Source organism: Bombina bombina, chromosome 5 (genome assembly GCF_027579735.1).
Source record: "Bombina bombina isolate aBomBom1 chromosome 5, aBomBom1.pri, whole genome shotgun sequence".
NCBI lineage: Eukaryota > Metazoa > Chordata > Amphibia > Anura > Bombinatoridae > Bombina > Bombina bombina.
The window spans coordinates 80,938,197-80,957,801 of record NC_069503.1 but is presented as its reverse complement, the minus strand read 5'-3'; the positions used below and the strand labels follow the sequence as shown (position 1 = coordinate 80,957,801).

Sequence of the window (19,605 nt, the reverse complement as noted above, 5' to 3'; positions counted from 1 at the left end):
ACTGTTATGTGTGCCTTTAATTATACCATACGTACAGTTAATCAGAACCATTATTTATTATTATCTGTCTAAACCATTTAATATACTTTTTACAGACATGGCCAGAGCACTGAGAGATATCAGATATTGATGTTACTCGAGTGAATAAGGGAACCTTCTTCCTGAGCACAGACATTGGAGCCAGTTATCAGCATGAACTCATATGTGTTAGGTGAGTAAAATAGATATTATGCTGACTTTAATTATTGTGAAAATAGAATAGATCACCCATTAAAGGGACAGTAAGTCAAAACTAAACTTTCATGATTCAGATAGGGCATGTCATTTTAAACAACTTTCCAATTTTCTTTTATTACCAATTTTGCTTTGTTCTCTTGGTATTCTTAGTTGAAAGCTAAACCTAGGAGGTTCATATGCTAATTTCTTAGACCTTGAAGGCCGCCTCTAATCTGAAAGTATTTTGACAGTTTTTCACCACTAGAGGGAGTTAGTTCATGTGTTTCATATAGATAACATTGAGCTCAGGCACGTGAAGCTCCTAGGAGTGAGCACTGATTGGCTAAAAATGCAAGTCTGTCAAAAGAACTGAAAGGTAAAATGTGTATTATTATAACTGTGTTGGTTATGCAAAACTGGGGGATGGGTAATAAAGGGATTATCTATCTTTTTAAACAACAAAAATTCTGGCGTTTACTGTCCCTTTAAACAAATATAAACTATTATATTTATATCTGCATTTTTTAAGAACATTTGTGTCACTGACAGTTATAAAGAAGGAGCAACCCCCATTAGGCTGAGGAGGAGGGTAAAAAATACTACTACCCCCTCTGTTGTTTTAGATAGAACAACTGCCTAACCTTGCCCCCTGACCTGGTTCTGTACTCAGAGCACCATCAACGTCACCTTCCCCTGCCCTGACCTTGCTCATGGAACACTCATAACTACACTTATGCCTTCATTAATCCCATGTGTGGAACACCCACAACTCCCCCAGTGAGTGTTCCCCACCCCAGAACCACCACTGATTTGTGTGCTTAATTTTCCAGTGAGTATTATTAAACTAATAAAGTTTTTGACTGTTGATATAAATAGAACAACCACAGCCAAAAGCTAAAGATTATCACAAGGTCACTGCTTCTTACCCTCTCAAAACATCTCACACTGATGATTAGTTTGTGATGATTAAGACATCATGTTCTCACCCAACTGGTTGAGTATGAGCCGGGCAGCACTGTATGTGCAGTTGCTTGTGCAATGTTAAATGAGGATGGTGGATGCCACCTCTCTTGTCCAGAATACAGATGTACTTGTTCCCTGGCTGAGAACATTATCCACACGCACCTTGTATAATGCGGCCCTATAACTTGGTTTCATCAATAATCAGTTATTTAGGTTACTATGATGTAGTAATGTTTACATTCTATGTCATATTTTTTAAATTTGATTTACAGGTAAATACATTTAAAAATCCGAAATGGAAGACATTTTCGAGTATAAAAAAATGTTTTTTTATTGAGATGGATTATATTTAATTTATTTTTATTTATTTTTATGGTGGAAAAAATAATTGCATACATAAAGCAAAATGAAAGCAATACATAAAATATTTGCAGCATATCTGATTAGTGTTGTACATTAGTGTTTGTATTCCTCATTTTTAATCTCCTATTTCAGCGATATCGGTCTCTCTTGGACCCTTTATGTTGTTTTAGACAGAGACCAGGGGTTAGTGTTGAACATAAAGAAACTTGGATACACAAAGGAAAATTGCACAATCCAAAACTGGGTGCACTTACAATACTTAACTCATAGAAATGAACATCTAACTTTTGTAATTCTATAAAAGGATCATGTAATCCCATCAAAGGTCTGATGTGGTATTCTTACATATTTATCCTCACCAAATTATCATGTATAGTTGTACATTGTCAGTTCAAGTAAAACTTTTTTATATGCCTTATAAGAGTTAGGAATATATAAGTAGTTTTGTGCGAGATTATATTATAAAGAATAAACAGTCTTATTTTTCTTTATTCTATTTCTTTTTATGTAGACAAACACGTGAATAGTTCATATCTATCCTTCGCTACAGGAAGCATCAGAATGATACCGCAAACTCCAATAGTCTTAGACACCAATGACTATTCACAAACATTGGGGATATCACTGTAGATATTTAAAGGAGATGGTGAATTTGGCAGGAACTGGGCAGCAATCATTATGCACAGAGAGTAATTTAGTCATCAAACAAGAGGACAACATTTATGACTTATCTAGTGAAATTATTATCCCAGAGGATAAACCACACATATTTACTGAGTTTTCAAAACATATTAAAGATGGAAGTCTCATCTACTAGAAATTCACATAGGTGAGAAACCACACACATGTACTGAGTGTAGCAAATGTTTTACAAGAATGGATCATCTGAAAACTCATAAAAAGATTCACACAGGAGAAAAGCTTTTCACATGTACAGAGTGTGGAAAAAGTTTTACACAAAAGAGTCGTCTGAAAATTCATGAAATGATTCACACAGGAGAAAAGCCTTTCACATGTACAGAGTGTGGAAAAAGTTTTACACAAAAGAGTCGTCTGAAAACTCATGAAAGGAGTCACACAGGAGAAAAGCCTTTCACATGTACTGAGTGTGGAAAAAGTTTTAGACAAACGAGTCATCTGAAATATCATGAAATTATTCACACAGGAGAAAAGCCTTTCACATGTACAGAGTGTGGAAAAAGTTTTACACGAATGGATTGTCTGAAAACTCATGGAAAGATTCACGCTGGAGAAAAGCCTTTCACATGTACAGAGTGTGGAAAAAGTTTTATAGAAGAGAGTACTCTGAAAAAACATGAAAGGATTCACACAGGGGAAAAGCCTTTCACATGTACAGAGTGTGGAAACAGTTTTACAGAAAAGCGTCGTCTGAAAACTCATGAAAGGATTCACACAGGGGAAAAGCCTTTCACATGTACAGAGTGTGGAAAAAGTTTTACAGAAAAGGTTTATCTGAAAACTCATGAAAGGATTCACACAGGAGAAAAGCTTTTCACGTGTACAGAGTGTGGAAAAAGCTTTTCACGAAAGAGTAATTTGAAAAAACATGAAAGGATTCACACAGGAGAAAAGCCTTTTACATGTACAGAGTGTGGAAAAAGTTTTACAGAAAAGCGTTGTCTGAAAACTCATGAAAGGATTCACACAGGGGAAAAGCCTTTCACATGTACAGACTGTGGAAAAAGTTTTACACAAAATAATTATCTGAAAACTCATGAAAGGATTCACACAGGAGAAAAGCCTTTCACATGTACAGAGTGTGGGAAATCTTTTACAAATAATAGTTATCTGAGAAAACATAAAATGATTCACACAGGAGAAAAGCCTTTCACATGTACGGAGTGTGGAAAAAGTTTTACACAAAAGATTCATCTGAAAACTCATGAAATGATTCACACAGGAGAAAAGTTGTTCACATGTACAGAGTGTTGAAAAAGTTTTATACATATGATATTTCTGAAAACTCATGAAAGGATTCACACAGGAGAAAAGCCTTTCACATGTACAAAGTGTGGAAAAAGTTTTATACAAAAGAGTGATCTGAAATATCATGAAAGGATTCACACAGGGGAAAAGCCTTTCAAATGTACAGAGTGTGGAAAAAGTTTTACACACATGAGTAGTCTGAAAACTCATGAAAGGATTCACAAGGGAAGAAACCTTTCACATGTTTAGAAAGTGGAAAAAATGTTTTTATTAAAGTCTGGTATAACAAAACACCAAATATTTACACACAAAATAAACTTTATATATACACAATGTACAAACCTTTTTACAATTATCCTAAAGAGGACAAAATTTCTAAATAGAAGCATAAAAAATGATGATATTGTAAATAATACTTTTTAAATCCCAGTTATAAAAGCCTCAGATTGGAAGTGCTCTTCTGCTGCCTTTTGTTCCTCTATATATGTGCACCTCAGTTTCTCTGATATCAATGTGATATAATCCAAACACCACACAGGAATATACAAATCTGTCCTCATACTGACCAGTTTACACAACAATTCACCACCAAAGCACCCCCAGTGTTGTTTATTAATATGCCGGTGTTAGGAGTTGTACGTTTGTTTTACATAGGGGATAACATAATTACATTTACAGAATAAAGGAGTCTTTATATGAATAGAGTGTTAGAGAATTATATAAACAAGAACTTCAGTCTCAAATGATTGACATCTGGGCAATATATTTAACGTGCACAGCATGTGGATAAACCTTTTCTTATAGCAATAGATGCTTAGCATTGTACATGTTATATACCAGAGGAATTAATGAGGGAAATGTTTAAATTTAAATGGCTACTATAACTAAATGGAACATTATATCTATGATAAATCCCTTTGTATCAAGAGCACAAGTGTTAGGTATATTTATACCATTGTGTGCATATATCATGTAATGCTGCTGTTTACTATATAATGATATACAATGTTTTTTCATGCAAATAAAAAGTGATTGTAATCCAGACCAGTATTTTGAGTTTTTTGTATAATTAAAAACACAATATCACAGAATAATTAGAAAAACATCATCAAAGACAGAAGCCAAAACTGACAGTGAAAGTTAAGCGCTGATAATTCAGATAGAGCAGCAATTTTACCCAACTTTACAATTTACTTCTATGATCTAATTTGCTTTGTTCTTTTGGTATCCTTTGTTATAGAGTAAACCTAGGAGGCTGATATTATATTATATCAAGCTTGAGAAGCGCCTAATGAGTGGTAAGGCAAAGGAAATAGTAACTATTTAAAACATATCTATTTTAATAATAACAAATATATATATACAAATAGTCATGGATCCATGCTATGCACAAAATTATAAAATATGGTTAAAATACAAAATTGTATATATGATATACAAGGCTTGGTTAAAAAGCAAATGTAAAACAGGATATTATCAATCAGTGGTCTTAGAGAGTTCCGTAGAGATCTGTATGAATCTCAAATGAGAAATGGTGGTCAAGATAATGACATGGGATAAATCCGAATAGGTGGGTATGCAAAAATAAATATTGTGATAGTGTCTACAATACACCTTGAGGGTGAAAAAGTGAAAAAATCTATATGTGTGTATATATATATATATATATATATATATATATATAAAATATATATGAAAATGAAATGATATAAAATATAAAAATAAAAATGATATGTAGAGATAGTCTTGATAAAGGCCTAAAATAGGGCCAAAACGCATTGATAACGTATAGTGAGCTTCATTTTAATTATTCACATTTGTTTACAGCAGTATTACGCTATGTTGTTGTTGTTGTTTTTTATTCACAGGAACTAAGAATTTATGTACTAAGGGATCTCTTGGATAACTCCGGATCTTCCCCAAAACCTTTTTTTCACTATTTAAAGTTCATATCACTGAGGATACAACTAAGACACTTTCACATCATTCAGGATTACCACTTAACCCAGGGTGTATAATTGGATTACGATCACATCAGTTCAATCATTTCTTTCTATTTTCAAGTTTTTTTGTCACCATTCCATTTTTACTTTTTATATATTTTTCTACATATCATTTTTATATTTTATATAATTTCATTTTCATTTTTATATTTTATATTTTTATATATTTTTTTATATTTTTTATATATATACATATATATTTTTTCACTTTTTCACCTTTTTAAACTTTTTCACCCTCAAGGTGTATTGTAGGACACTATCACAATATTTATTTTTGCATACCCACCTATTCGGATTTATCCCATGTCATTATCTTGACCACCATTTCTCATTTGAGATTCATACAGATCTCTACGGAACTCTCTTAGACCATTGATTGATAATATCCTGTTTTACATTTGCATTTTAACCAAGCCTTGTATATCATATATACAATTTTGTATTTTAACCCTATTTTATATTTTTGTACATAGCATGGATCCATTACTATTTGTGTATATATTTGTTATTATTAAAATAGATATGTATTAAATAGTTACTATTTCCTTTGCCTTACCACCCATTAGGCGCTCCTCAAGCTTGATATACTATCTGATGCTTAATTTTAGGGCAAGCTAGGGGCCCTTAGTCTTTAGGAGCTAACAGGAATCTACTTACACCAAGCGCTGGGAGATATACCTTTCACAGCTGATATTATATGAGTTTAGGGGCATGCACGTGTATTTAGCACTCTGTGCAACAGTGTTTGTAACTTTGTATAACAATGCTATAAATGTTCTTTCAATCTCTGCTGTCTGAAGATATGTGCAGGCTACTGAGTTCACCTAGGATTACTCTTTAACAAAGGATACTGAGTGATCTAAGCACAATGGATAATATAAGACAATTGGAAAGTTGTTTGAAATGCCATGTTCTATCCAATCCATTTAAGTTTAATTTTGTCTTTAATTTACTGTCCCTTTAACAGTACATAAAACAATATCAATGCGTCGTGCGTCATACTTGGCACCAACAATTTTAGCTTATTTAAACCCCACTTCCTCAATGCCTCTTGTCTTTTATATGCTCAGAGGGCTATGCTGTTTGCATTTTTTCCCATTCCTTAAACTGCCATATAAGGAAATTAATAATTTTGCTTTAATGTTGTTATTTCTTTTACATTTTGCAAGATTTGTCAATCTGATCCTGTCTCAGAAACAACTGTTGGAACCCTGCTGCATGATCACAGTTCTACCAAAGCTAAGTGTATCTGTTGTAAATTATCAGAGATTATATCTCCAGCTGTAGTATGTAACAGTTGTCATGATAAGGTTTTGCATGCAAAGAATGTCTCCATCGGTATGTCAGAAGATATGTGAATGTTATTAAATAATATATATACAGTATATACATATTATTATTTAATATATATAGATGGTTATATACACCAAATAATTCATTTTATTTGTAAAACTCCAAATGTCACTGTGTGTAATTTAGCACCCACTTCTTTTGAATACACAGGATACAGCACAGGCCTGTGTCCCAATCATCAAAAGAAATTGTTTTCAAAGTAATCTTAGAAAAGCCAATTGGTCTAATTCATTTCAGACAGTAACTTCAAAGAAAGGCAAAAACTTCAATAAGAGATGGTCAATCTATATAGCTGTATATTCCAGGTCTTAGATCAGACATAATATACGCTTATCCTATATCCTAATTAAGATAACCTTTACGTTGTTTCAGAGGGGAAACATCTGTTTCATTGCCTGGATTACAGGAATCCCTGAAATGGCAGAGACATAGTATCTGGAACTTTTCGTTTGAAGCCTAATGAGATGCAAAGACTAATTATAACTGCTGCGGTTTGAATATACGAAGCTCAGACATACATCTGGGGGAAGATTTGCTAAGCAAAAGCACATGTCTTGCATTTAACTCTCAAAATCATTGTTCAAATACAGCCTGCATAATTTAAATACCATATAACAATGTTTAATCCACTGTATTTTATATGAATATAGGGAAATACTCAACTGAACATTTTTAACAACATTATTTCTTTCATTTCAGGCACCTAGTAAGTACACAGATAATTGGTATTTTAAATAATATCCTATGTGTTATATACACTTAAAAAGAAACATACAGATATGAAATATTAATCTGTATGGGATAATAATCCAATGTAGATATAAATGTGTGAAAACCACATATATTTGCTGATCTCAAAGCATGTATGTGATGTTGAGTGTATGGATGAAGAAGGAAATTGAATCCAGGATGAAGATATTATAATCCTTAAATTGTTTCATAGAAAATATGGTTTAAACGCATTTATACATTATAAGTGAAATACATTCACATGTGGTTTTAAAATGATCAGGATTCGAGGAAGAAAATAGTAGTGGTGCTAAGGAATCCCTAATAGCCTAGTACAGCAGGGTCCCTCATACACGGACCCAAATACACAAGTGGGTAAAAAGGACAGGGGGGTGTACTGGCGCTCAAAGCCTAGGGAATAGTGCGTTTGTTAGATCTAGTCTCTTAGGAATTGGTTACCAAATTTTCAGAGTAAAGTATAAGAAATATGGCAAATAAATTAATATTTAAAAGAAAACAGTTTAACCCTTAATGTTCATATGGTAATACAATGTCCAAGCACTCCGGCTTTAAACTCAAAATTTCCCAATTACTAGGGACTAGCTCATTGTAAAGCGGGTTACGATAGTATTGGCAATGTGTTTATGGCCAGTGTGTTAATTATCAGTTTCTAAGTAAAAGATGTATTATCTGATGCAAGAGAGAGGAATAATATATAAATATATCAGTCAAAGTAGGACATAAATAACAATATATCTTTAATATACAAGTAAATCTATACAATACAGTGTATATACAAACACTAGATCTAACAAACGCACTATTCCCTAGGCTTTGAGCTCCAGTACACCCCTGTCCTTTAAAATGATCAAGAAAAATGATACAGTGTGACCCATGTGTATTTTAACATGCAACTTATTAATATAAAGAAATTATGGCATTTTAAATGAACATTTTTAAAGAAATGTTTTTACTGTATAGAAACAATTAAAATGAAAACGTTTGTCTCTGTCTGCTGCCCCGATGGCCAAAATCCAGTATTACAACCTAAAGGCCTTTAACTGTTAAAAATGAAATTTCCCAGGGTCAATCCATGCTCAGATCCAAAGGGCCTATCCAATTCACCAATGATGGTACAGAACAAAAAGGGGTGGGGTTATATCACATGATAAAACCCCAAGCAATAGGATAGTAAGAGCTGTCTGCTAACTGGTAACTGAAATTGGCTGCGTTGAACACAGCTATTATAAGCAAAATAGCTACCCTTTCTTCTCCACATGCAAAATACTCCTTTTGTATTCTGAGGTGAAATTGGACCTGAAGCTGAATATCGAAATTGGAAGCTGAATATCGATTTGGTTATTTTTGGTAAAGTATAAGAGGTTGCTAAATATAAGTAATATTCAAATCAAAGGTATTTAGTAATTATAATCAAATAGCAGGTCTAAAAGAATAAATTGTATTTTAACCTTGTGTTTCATAGTCCTGTACAGTGTTAAGCTTGTCTTTTGTATGCTAAGTAATTTATCTTTGCAAATATATAAATATATTTAGAATTTGTCTTAACTGTAGGTAAACTAAGAATTTATTTCAACATAGATAAATTGGCATTTAAACTGACTGTTTACATTAAGAAACTATATAACTCCTGGTGTTGTAATTAGAGTGTATATTGTTCTATTGTTTAATTAAGCATTTTTAAAGTATAATTCTGAATGTTAGTGGCTTATATCTTGGTCTCTTATTGTGATATTTTTAATGAAACTCAATTGTGAATAAGGCTAGTTCTAAAGGTAAATTCTATGATCTTTGCATAACATATTATAATAGTTAAACGTGTATAGTTTGATTCAGGTCTGGCTTTCTACAAATATAATTCAATTCAATGTGTAAATTTTAACTATTAAAAAATAATTTAGGAATTTACATTAATTTTATTGTCTTGGTATATGCATTTTTATTGGGGGTTTATTTTAAAGAATAATTATTAAATATATTGTATTATAACCCGGCCATATACTGACAAGTACTAGTGCAGTATCTGCTGTTCCTTCAACATCTAATGTACATGATATCCCTGTGGATATGACATTTTTTATTAATGATGCAATACAGAAGGCTTTGTCTGCTTTTCCGCCCTCTAATAAACGTTAAAGGTCTTTTAAAACTTCTCATAAAGTTGATGAAATTTTTTAATGACCGAAAACATACTGAAATATCCTCCTCTAATGAGGATCTCTCTGATTCAGAAGATTTTATCTCAGAAATTGACACTGACAAATCTACTTATCTCTTCAAGATTGAGTATATTCGTTCCTTGTTAAAAGAAGTGTTGGTTACTTTGGATATTGAGGAGTCTAGTCCTCTTGATATTAAAACTAGTAAACATTTAAATTCAGTTTATAAACCTCCTGTGGTTACTCCTGAGGTTTTTCCAGTTCCTGATGCTATATCGGATATGATTGCTAAGAAATAGATTAAGTCTGGTACTCATTTCATTCCTTCTTCTAGGTTTAAAAGGTTGTATCCTTTTGCCAGCAGCTAGATTACAGTTTTGGGAAAAAGTCCCCAAAGTTGATGGGGCTATTTCTACTCTTGCTAAACGTACGGCTATTCCTATAGAAGTTAGTACTTCTTTTAAGGATCCTTTAGATAGGAAACTTGAATCTTTTCTATGGAAAGCTTATTTATTTTCTGGCTATATTCTCAGGCCTGCTATTTCTATGGCTGATGTTGCGGCTGCATCAACTTTCTGGTTGGATAGCCTAGCGCAACAGGAAACGGATCTGGATTTGTCTAGCATTGTTCGCTTGCTTCAACATGCTAATCATTTTATCTGTGATGCTATTTTTGAGATCATCAAAATTGATGTTAAATCTATGTCTTTAGATATTTTAGCTAGAAGAGCTGTGTGGCTCAAATCTTGGAATGCTGACATGGTATCTAAGTCTAGATTACTATCTCTTTCTTTCCAATGTAACAATTTATTTGGTTCTCAGTTGGATTCAATTATTTCAGCTATCACTGGGGGGAAGGGAGTTTTTTTACCTCAGGATAAAAGAGCTAAGGGTAAATCTAAAGCTTCTAATAGTTTTTTCGTTCTTTTTGACAGAATAAGGAACAGAAATCCTATCCTTCCCCCAAAGACTCTGGTTCCAATTGGAAACTTTCTTCAAGTTGGAATAACCCCAAGCCTTTTAAAAATTCAAAGCCAGCCCCCAAGGTTGCATGCTCAGCTGATGGGGGGCAGATTGAAATTATTCCAAGACATTTGGGCAGATTCTGTCCAAAATCAGTGTATTCAGAGTATTGTATCTCAAGGGTATCGAATAGGATTCAGAGTAATACCTCCTGTTAGAAGATTTTCTCTCTCTCACGTTCCAGCAAATCCAGTGAAGGCTCAGAATTTTCTGAAGTGTGTTTCAGATCTAGATATGGTTGGAGGATCAATTTACCAAAGAGTGCCTTGATTCCTCAGACAAGGGTCACCTTTTTAGGTTTCCAGATAGATTCAGTATCCATGACTTTTGTTTCAGCTTGTCGAAACCTTCAGTCTCGAACATTTCCCTTCAGTGGCTATGTGCATGGAGGTTTTACGTCTCATGACTGCAGCATCGGACGCGATCCCCTTTGCTCATTTTCACATAAGACCGGTGCAGCTTTATATGCTTAATCAATGGTGCAGGGATTATACACGGATATCACAATTGATATTCTTAAATCCCAACATTCAACTCTCTCTGACTTGGTGGTTAGACCACCATCGTATAGATCAAGGGGCCTCTTTTGTTCGTCCTACCTGGACTGTGATCACAACAGATGCAAGTCTTTCAGGTTGGGGAGCTGTCTGGGGATCTCTGACGGCACAAGGGGTTTGGAAACCTCAAGAGGCGAGGTTACCAATCAATATTTTAGAACTTCTTGCTATTTTCAGGGCTCTTCAGATTTGGCCTTGTCAGGGTTTTTTCCCTGTTGTGTTTGCCATGTGCTGCTGGCAGCCATTTTACTCTCCTCTCTTCCTGACTATGGTGTATTGTGGGGGATGCTGCTCAATTCCTGCACTTCCTTTTATGGCCAGACTGGTGTGCATCATCTGTGTGAGACAGGATGCAGTCTCAGAATTGTGATGTCATCACTTATAATTTAAAGGGCCTCTGTTCAGTATGCTTTGCCTTTGCGTTGTCTCAGACCTGTTTGTGAGAGTTCCTGTGTATTACCTGGCTGCCTGACGTCCTTCCTGGTTCCTGATCCCTGGCTTGTTCTTGACTCTGCTGTTTTCCTTGTTCCTGATTCCGGCTCGTCTGACTATTCGCTTTGGCTCCTGACTCGGCTCGTCTGTCTACCAGCTCTGGTTTTGATTCCTGGCTTGTTATTTGACTTGCAGACTTTTTATTATTTTTTGCTATTAATAAAGGTGTGATTATTTTTGCACTTCTCGTCTCAGTCTGATTCCTGGCACCCTGACATTATGCAAAGGCCATGAATCCTGATGGTGCTAATAATCCACCTTTACCTGCCATAATTTCCAGGATGGATGTACAGGATCACCGCTTGGATCAGTTTGCACTAGCCCCGGCAAACCCTGCTGACTCGCACTGCACATTTGGATCAAAGTGTCCCGCAAGTTATGGCTGCTCCTGGTTCCGCTACTGCACCTATGCCTACCAGGAGCATGTCCGGTTCTGCACCTCTACCTCAGCGATTTGGAGGCGATCCTATTCAGTGCAGAGGGTTTTTGAACCAGGTGGGCATTTACTTTGAGATGTTACCTCAGGCGTTTCCCTCTGACAGAGCTAAGGTGGGATTTCTCATCTCGTTACTCTCTGACACAGCTCTTGCCTGGGCTAATCCCTTGTGGGAGACTAATAAACCCGTGATTTCAAATTACCCTGAATTTGTGGCCTCCTTTCGAAGGGTATTTGATGTTCCGGCTCGCTCCTCCTCTGCTGCTAAACGACTCATGTCCATTCAGCAAGGTGCAAGATCTGTTGCTCAGTATGCTATTGAGTTCCATACGCTTGCCGCAGAGGTAGGTTGGAACAATGAAGCCCTTGTTGCCGCCTTCTTTCATGGGCTCTCTGATGCGATTAGGACGAAGTTGCTGCCAGGGATTTACCAGAGGATCTCGAGGCATTGGTGTCTTTTTTTTATCCTAATTGACATCAGATTCAGAGAGAGGCCCTCTTTCAAGGAGCGCTTGCGGAAGCCCCCTGTTCCGTTGTCTCCTACGTGTTCATTCCCACCCATGCCTCCCTCTCCTCCCATGCCTCCTGGTCCTGAGTCACCAGGTACTGCTGAGCCGATGCAGTTGGGATTCATGCGCCTCTCCACAGCGGAGAGGGCCTTTAGGAGGAGGGAGGGGCTCTGCCTCTATTGTGGGTTACAGGGCCACCTTTTGAAGTCTTGTCCTACATGGCCGGGAAACGCTCACACCTAAGGTCCTGTCGGGGGCAGACCTTGGGTGGTTTATCCTTGTCCCCGGAACCGCTTAAGGAGAAACCTTTGGTCACAGTTGTCCTTTCCTAGGTGGACTCCTCCATAGTCACCCAGGCTCTTGTTGACTCCGGTGCTGCGGGCTATTTCATTGACAGTGCTTTTGTATCAAAGCACTCCATTCCTGTTTTGCCTCGGTCTGTTCCACTTGCTATTGAGGCCATTGATGGCAGGCCCCTTCAGCCCGCACTCGTTACTCACGAAACTGCTCCGTTGTCCATGGCTGTTGGGGCTCTCCATTTTGAAACCCTCCAGTTCCAGGTGATAAACTCTCCGCATTTTCCAGTTGTTCTGGGTTATCCCTGGCTCCAAAAGCACAATCCCAGTCTCGACTGGCGCAGGTCCGAAATTTTGTTGTGCTCCCCGCAATGTATTTCCACTTGTTTTCGGAAACCAGTTAAAGTCTTGTGCACTTCTTCGGTATCACAATTGCCAGAGGAGTACCGAGAGTTCTGAGACGTGTTTGACAAGGTGTGTGCCGGTACGTTGCCTCCTCACCGGTCTTACGATTGTGCCATAGACCTGCAACCCGGAGCCATTCCTCCTCGGGGCCGGGTGTACCCTCTGTCTGTTGCAGAGAATTTTGCTATGGAGGAGTATGTTGCTGATGCTTTGTCGCGGGGGATCATCCGCAAATCCTGCTCTCCTGCAGGGGCTGGCTTCTTCTTTGTGAAGAAAAAGTTTGGCGAGTTAAGACCATGTATCGATTATAGGGGTCTTAATCGTCTTACCATTAAGAATGCTTACCCTATTCCGCCCATTACGGTACTCTTTGACCGCCTCAAGGGAGCTACGGTCTTTTCTAAACTTGATTTGAGAGGAGCGTACAATCTCGTTAGGATTAAGGAGGGTCACGAATGGAAAACAGCATTTAACACGAGGAGCGGGCATTATGAGTATCTTGTAATGCCCTTTGGCCTATGTAATGCTCCTGCTGTTTTTCAGGAATTTATTAATGATGTCCTACGAGATATGTTGCAAAAGTGTGTTGTGGTGTACTTAGACGACATCCTCATACACTCACCCACACTTGAGGCTCATCGTTCTGTTGTTACACGGGTTCTTCAGAGACTACGTGAGAACGGCCTGTTTTGTAAAGTTGAGAAATGTGAGTTCCATCAGACTCAAGTAACCTTCCTATTTTATGTTATCTCCGTTGCAGGGTTCTCCATGGATCCTGACAAATTATCTGCAGTTCTGCAGTGGCCTCGCCCAGTTGGTCTTCGGTCTATTCAACGTTTTTTGTGGTTCGCCAATTACTATAGAAAGTTTATTAAAAACTTTTCTTCCTTGGTCAAACCTATCACAGACATGACCCGTAAAGAGAATGATCCACTCCATTGGTCACCTACTGCCATTGAGGCCTTTGATAGTCTTAAGACTGCCTTTGCTGCCGCTCCAGTTCTGGCTCATCCTAACCCTGTCCTGCCTTTCATTCTTGAGGTCGATGCGTCTGAAACTGGAGTAGGTGCCCTCTTGTCTCAACGTCCTACGCCTGATGGTTCCTTGCATCCGTGTGGTTTCTTCTCTAAGAAATTGTCTCCAGCAGAGTGCAATTATAAAATTGGCGACAGGGAATTACTGGCCATAATTTTGGCACTCAAGGAATGGAGGCATCTTCTCGAGGGTACTAGCGTGCCAGTGCTCATTCTTACTGACCACAAGAATTTAACTTATCTATCTGAAGCAAAACGTTTGTCGCCCCGACAGGCCAGATGGGTGCTATTTTTGTCTCAATTTAATTATGTGGTCTCCTACCTGCCTGGTAGTAAGAATGTTAGGGCTGATGCCCTCTCTCGACAATTTTGGCCTCTGTCCAAGGAGGAGTCTGTACCTACTCCTGTTATACCTTCTGACCATATTTTGGCTACCATACATACTAATTTGACTTCTCCCTTGGGTGAGGAGATCCTGGCTGCACAAACCAATGCACCGCCTGAGAAACCTAGTGGTAAGTGTTTTGTTCCTGAGAATCTTCTAACTAAACTTTTGCACACTTACCACTATCCTAAAGCCGCAGGTCACCCAGGCAAGAACCAAATGATTTGGTCTGTCACTCGACAATTCTGGTGGCCAGGTCTTCGTTCTGATGTTGCTGCGTATGTTGCCTCCTGCTCAGTTTGTGCACAGAATAAGACTCCTTAACGTCTTCCTGTGGGTCTTCTTCAACCTATTGCTAATGGTGAGCGTCCTTGGACACATCTTTCCATGGACTTCATTGTCGAGCTCCCTGTTTCCAATGGCAATACTGTTATCCTTATGGTGGTTGACCGTTTTTCTAAAATGTCACATTGCATTCCCTTGATGAAGCTGCCTGCCGCTCAAGAGCTTGCTTCAATTTTTGCCCGGGAGGTCTTCCGTTTACATGGGTTACCCAAGGAGATAGTGTCGGACCGGGGTAGCCAGTTTGTCTCCAGATTTTGGCGTTCCTTTTGTGCTCAAATGGGGATCCAGCTTTCCTTCTCCTCAGCATATCACCATCAATCCAATGGAGCTGCGGAATGGTCTAATCAAGCTCTGGAACAGTTCCTCTGTTGCTATGTCTCAGATCACCGCAATAATTGGTCTGAACTGTTACCTTGGGCAGAGTTTGCTCGTAATAGTGCTATTAATGCTTCCTCCAAGTTATCCCCGTTCATGGCGAATTATGGGTTTCAACCATCCTTGTTGCCCGATTCATTCATGTTTCAGGGTATTCCGGCTTTGGAGAAGCATCTCCGGTAACTCCGTTCCACGTGGGTGCAGATTCAGGATTGCCTTCATCGTTCTAAGCAGCGCCAAAAGTTCCAGGCTGATCGTAGGCGTCTGCCCGCACCTTCCTACCAGGTTGGTGAGAGAGTTTGGCTGTCCTCCTGCAACTTGAACCTTTGTGTGCCTTCCAATAAATTGGCTCCCCATTATGTTGGTCCTTTTCGAATACTCCGACGGGTTAATCCTGTGGCCTACGCTCTTGACCTTCCACCTGCTATGCGCATCTACAATGTTTTTCATGTCTCTCTCTTGAAACCATTGATTCGTAATCATTTTACCACTGTGTTTCCTCGTCCCCGTCCTATCTTTGTTGACAACCATGAGGAGTATGAGGTCAGCAGCATTATTGACTCTCGTATGTCCAGGGGCCGTGTACAGTATTTGGTTCACTGGAGGGGCTACGGTCCGGAGGAGCGTTCTTGGGTTCCCTCCTCTGATGTTCATGCTCCCGCCCTCCTCCGTGCCTTCCATGCCTGTTTCCCCAATAAGCCTTTTGTCCTCCCGGGGGGGAGGGGTCGTTGAGGGGAGGGTACAGTCAGGGTTTTTCCCTGTTGTGTTTGCCATGTGCTGCTGGCAGCCATTTTACTCACCTCTCTTCCTGACTTGGTGCATTGTGGGGTATGCTGCTCACTTCCTGCACTTCCTTTTATGGCCAGACTGTTGTGCATCATCCATGTGAGACAGGATGCAGTCTCAGAATTGTGATGTCATCATTTATTATTTAAAGGGCCTCTGTTCAGTATGTTTTGCCTTTGCATTGTCTGAGACCTGTTTGTGAGAGTTCCTGTGTATTACCTGGCTGCCTGACGTCCTTCCTGGTTCCTGATCCCTGGCTTGTTCCTGACTCTGCTGTTTTCCTTGTTCTTGATTCAGGCTCGTCTGACTATTCGCTTTGGCTCCTGACAAGGCTCGTCTGACTACCAGCTCTGGTTTTGACTCCTGGCTTGTTATTTGACTTGTGGACATTTTATTATTTTTTGCTATTAATAAAGGTGTGATTATTTTTGCACTTCTCGTCTCAGTCTGATTCCTGGCACCCTGACAAATTATTACTCATCGAGAATTACAAATCTAATTTCATTTGTATGCTCCTTCAAAATGATGTAATTCCTAACTTTGGTTCAGTATATCTTTAATGCAACATTGATGTGTGTCCTTGAGCAACAGTAGCATATGTTAGAATATTTGTTTTTAATGTGTACACAACATATTATGTTTTACAGATATTGAGGTAACATGTGGGATGGAGGAAGAAGTGGCTCCCTTGGAGTCTGATGGTATGTGAAATATATATAACATGTATTGAACATGTATTATTGTTCTTAAAACATTTTCTTGAAGAAAAACAAAGTCTACAGCTTTGGGACTTTAAAAATTATTATTCCATTATTTTTACAATACACTACTGCCCCCTTTCTCTATCATGCAGCATGAACATATGTTTTAATTTTTCTTTCATTTATGTATGATTTGTCATTAATGACATCATGATGTCACATGCAAAACCACAATAATCATCTTCTGATTGTACAGACAGTAATTGCTATTCATCTGAGTGCTAACTATGAAATACTTGAGAGAGATCCAACAGGCAATTATTTGAGGGGGTTGAAATCTTTACTAGATTACGGCCTATACAATGAAATAATCTCTAGAGAGGAATTTAGAGCATTATACAATCTTAAAACACGAGTGGCAACCTTTTATGGTTTACCTAATATCCACAACCAGAAGAATCCACCACCAGGAAGACCCATTGTTTCAGGCAATGGGTGCCTGACTGAAAACATAAGTATTTTTGTGGAAGGTAAACTAAGGGAATTTGTATATACCCTATCCTCTTTTTTTCAGGATACAACTGATGTATTAAAACAGTTAAGTGATATAGCATTGAGCCCGGATAGTTTCTTTGCAAGCATTGATGTTGAAAGCTTATACTCAAATATTCAACATGAGTTGGGTATAAAAGCGGTCAAATATTTTTTAAATTAAAAAAACCCGAAACCCAATATCAGTGACCAATTCACTGTGGACCTCAAAGAATTTGTATTAGGACACAACTATTTTCTCTTTGATATGAAGATATATTTATAAAAGCAGGGAACTGCAATGGGCACATGCTGTGCCCCAACTTACGCCAATCTGTTTTTAGGGTGGATTGAAAAAATCTCCATACTAAATGAAGAGATAAACCCCTTTCTACACAAGATCAATTTATATCTTTGCTTCATAGATGATGTTCTAATAATAGGGAACGGTACCCAGGAGGAATTCACTGAATTTATGAACTGGTTGAACCTTAATGAATTTGGAATGCACTATACCCATGAAATAAGCAAAACTGAATTTGCCTTTCTGGATCTACTGATTACAAAAGATGATGATGGAGAACTTTCTACTAAAATCTTCAGAAAACCTACCGCCAGCAATAGTTTATTGAATTGGCAAAGCTTTCATCCAAATAGTCTAAAAAAAGCGATACCTACAGGTCAGTACCTAAGAGCACGTAGAAATTGCAGCACTGAGTAGGAATTTGAAAATGCTGCAAAAGATTTACAACTACGCTTTAGGGAAAAAGGTTATCCTAATAGGTGTTTAAAAGCAGCCTATAAAAGAGCAAAAAATTCTGATCGCAGATAATTACTTAAAGGGACAGTCAACACCAGAATTTTTGTTGTTTAAAAAGATAGATAATCCCTTTATTACCCATTCCCCAGTTTTGCATAACCAACACTGTTATATTAATACACTTTTTACTGCTGTGACTATCTTGTATCTAAGCATCTTCTGACCGCCCCTAATCACATGACTTTTAGTTATTATCTATTGACTTGCAGTTTAGCCAATTAGTGCAGTGTCTGCCACAACTCACGGGCGTGATCACAATGCTATCTATATGGTTTACCTGAACTACTCTCCCCTGCTGTGAAAAGCAAATACAAAAGCATGTGATTAGAGGCGGCCTTCAAGGGCTTAGAAATTATCATATGAGCCTTTCTAGGTTTGCTCTCAACTAGAATACCAAGAGAACAAAGCAAAATTGTTGATAAAAGTAAATTGGAAAGTTGTTTAAAATTACATGCCCTATTTGAAAAATAAAAGTTTTTTTGGGCCTTGACTGTCCCTTTAATAATATGAGACAGAAAGCAGACAATGAACAACAACAAAAAGATGTAAGGATCATTGGTACCTTTGATGACCAAAATGCTGAGATCCGTAAGATTTTTCATAAATACTGGCCTATCCTATACCAAGATGATGATCTTAAGGAAATTTTGCAGGAATACCCACGGATTACAAATAGAAGGGCTAAAAACATGCAGGATATTTTAACTAGAAGCCATTATGTCCAACAACAAGTAACAACTTGGCTATCAAACACAAAGGGATCCTTTAAATGTGGAAACTGTCAAGCCTGCAAAAATATGCTACCAACAAAAATATTCGTTCATCCAACAACCCAACAAAAATACCCAATACCATACTTCTTGAACTGTAGGTAGTTGCCCCCTAATCTATGTAGGAAAAACGATTAGAGAGTTACGCACAAGGATTCTAGAACATATGGGTGACATTAAATGGGAGAGATCTGTTCCCGTTGCAGAACACATGAATAGTGTTCATATGGATGATAAGTATAATATAAAATTCCTTGCACTAGACCAGATTCGAGGTAATCAAAGGAGGGGTGATCCTGGCAAGATCCTGCTGCACAGAGAGTACAGATGGATTTATGACCTGCAGAGTAAAAGCCTCAAAGGACTCAATGAAGATTTATCATTTTCTT

General features: G+C 37.8%; 1 pseudogene; it reads left to right on the top strand.

Annotated features, from left to right (window-relative positions):
• LOC128659922 (oocyte zinc finger protein XlCOF6-like) overlaps positions 1-4,531 on the top strand; it is a 196,866-nt pseudogene extending 192,335 nt beyond the window's left edge.
• The last annotated feature ends 15,074 nt before the right edge of the window (positions 4,532-19,605 follow it).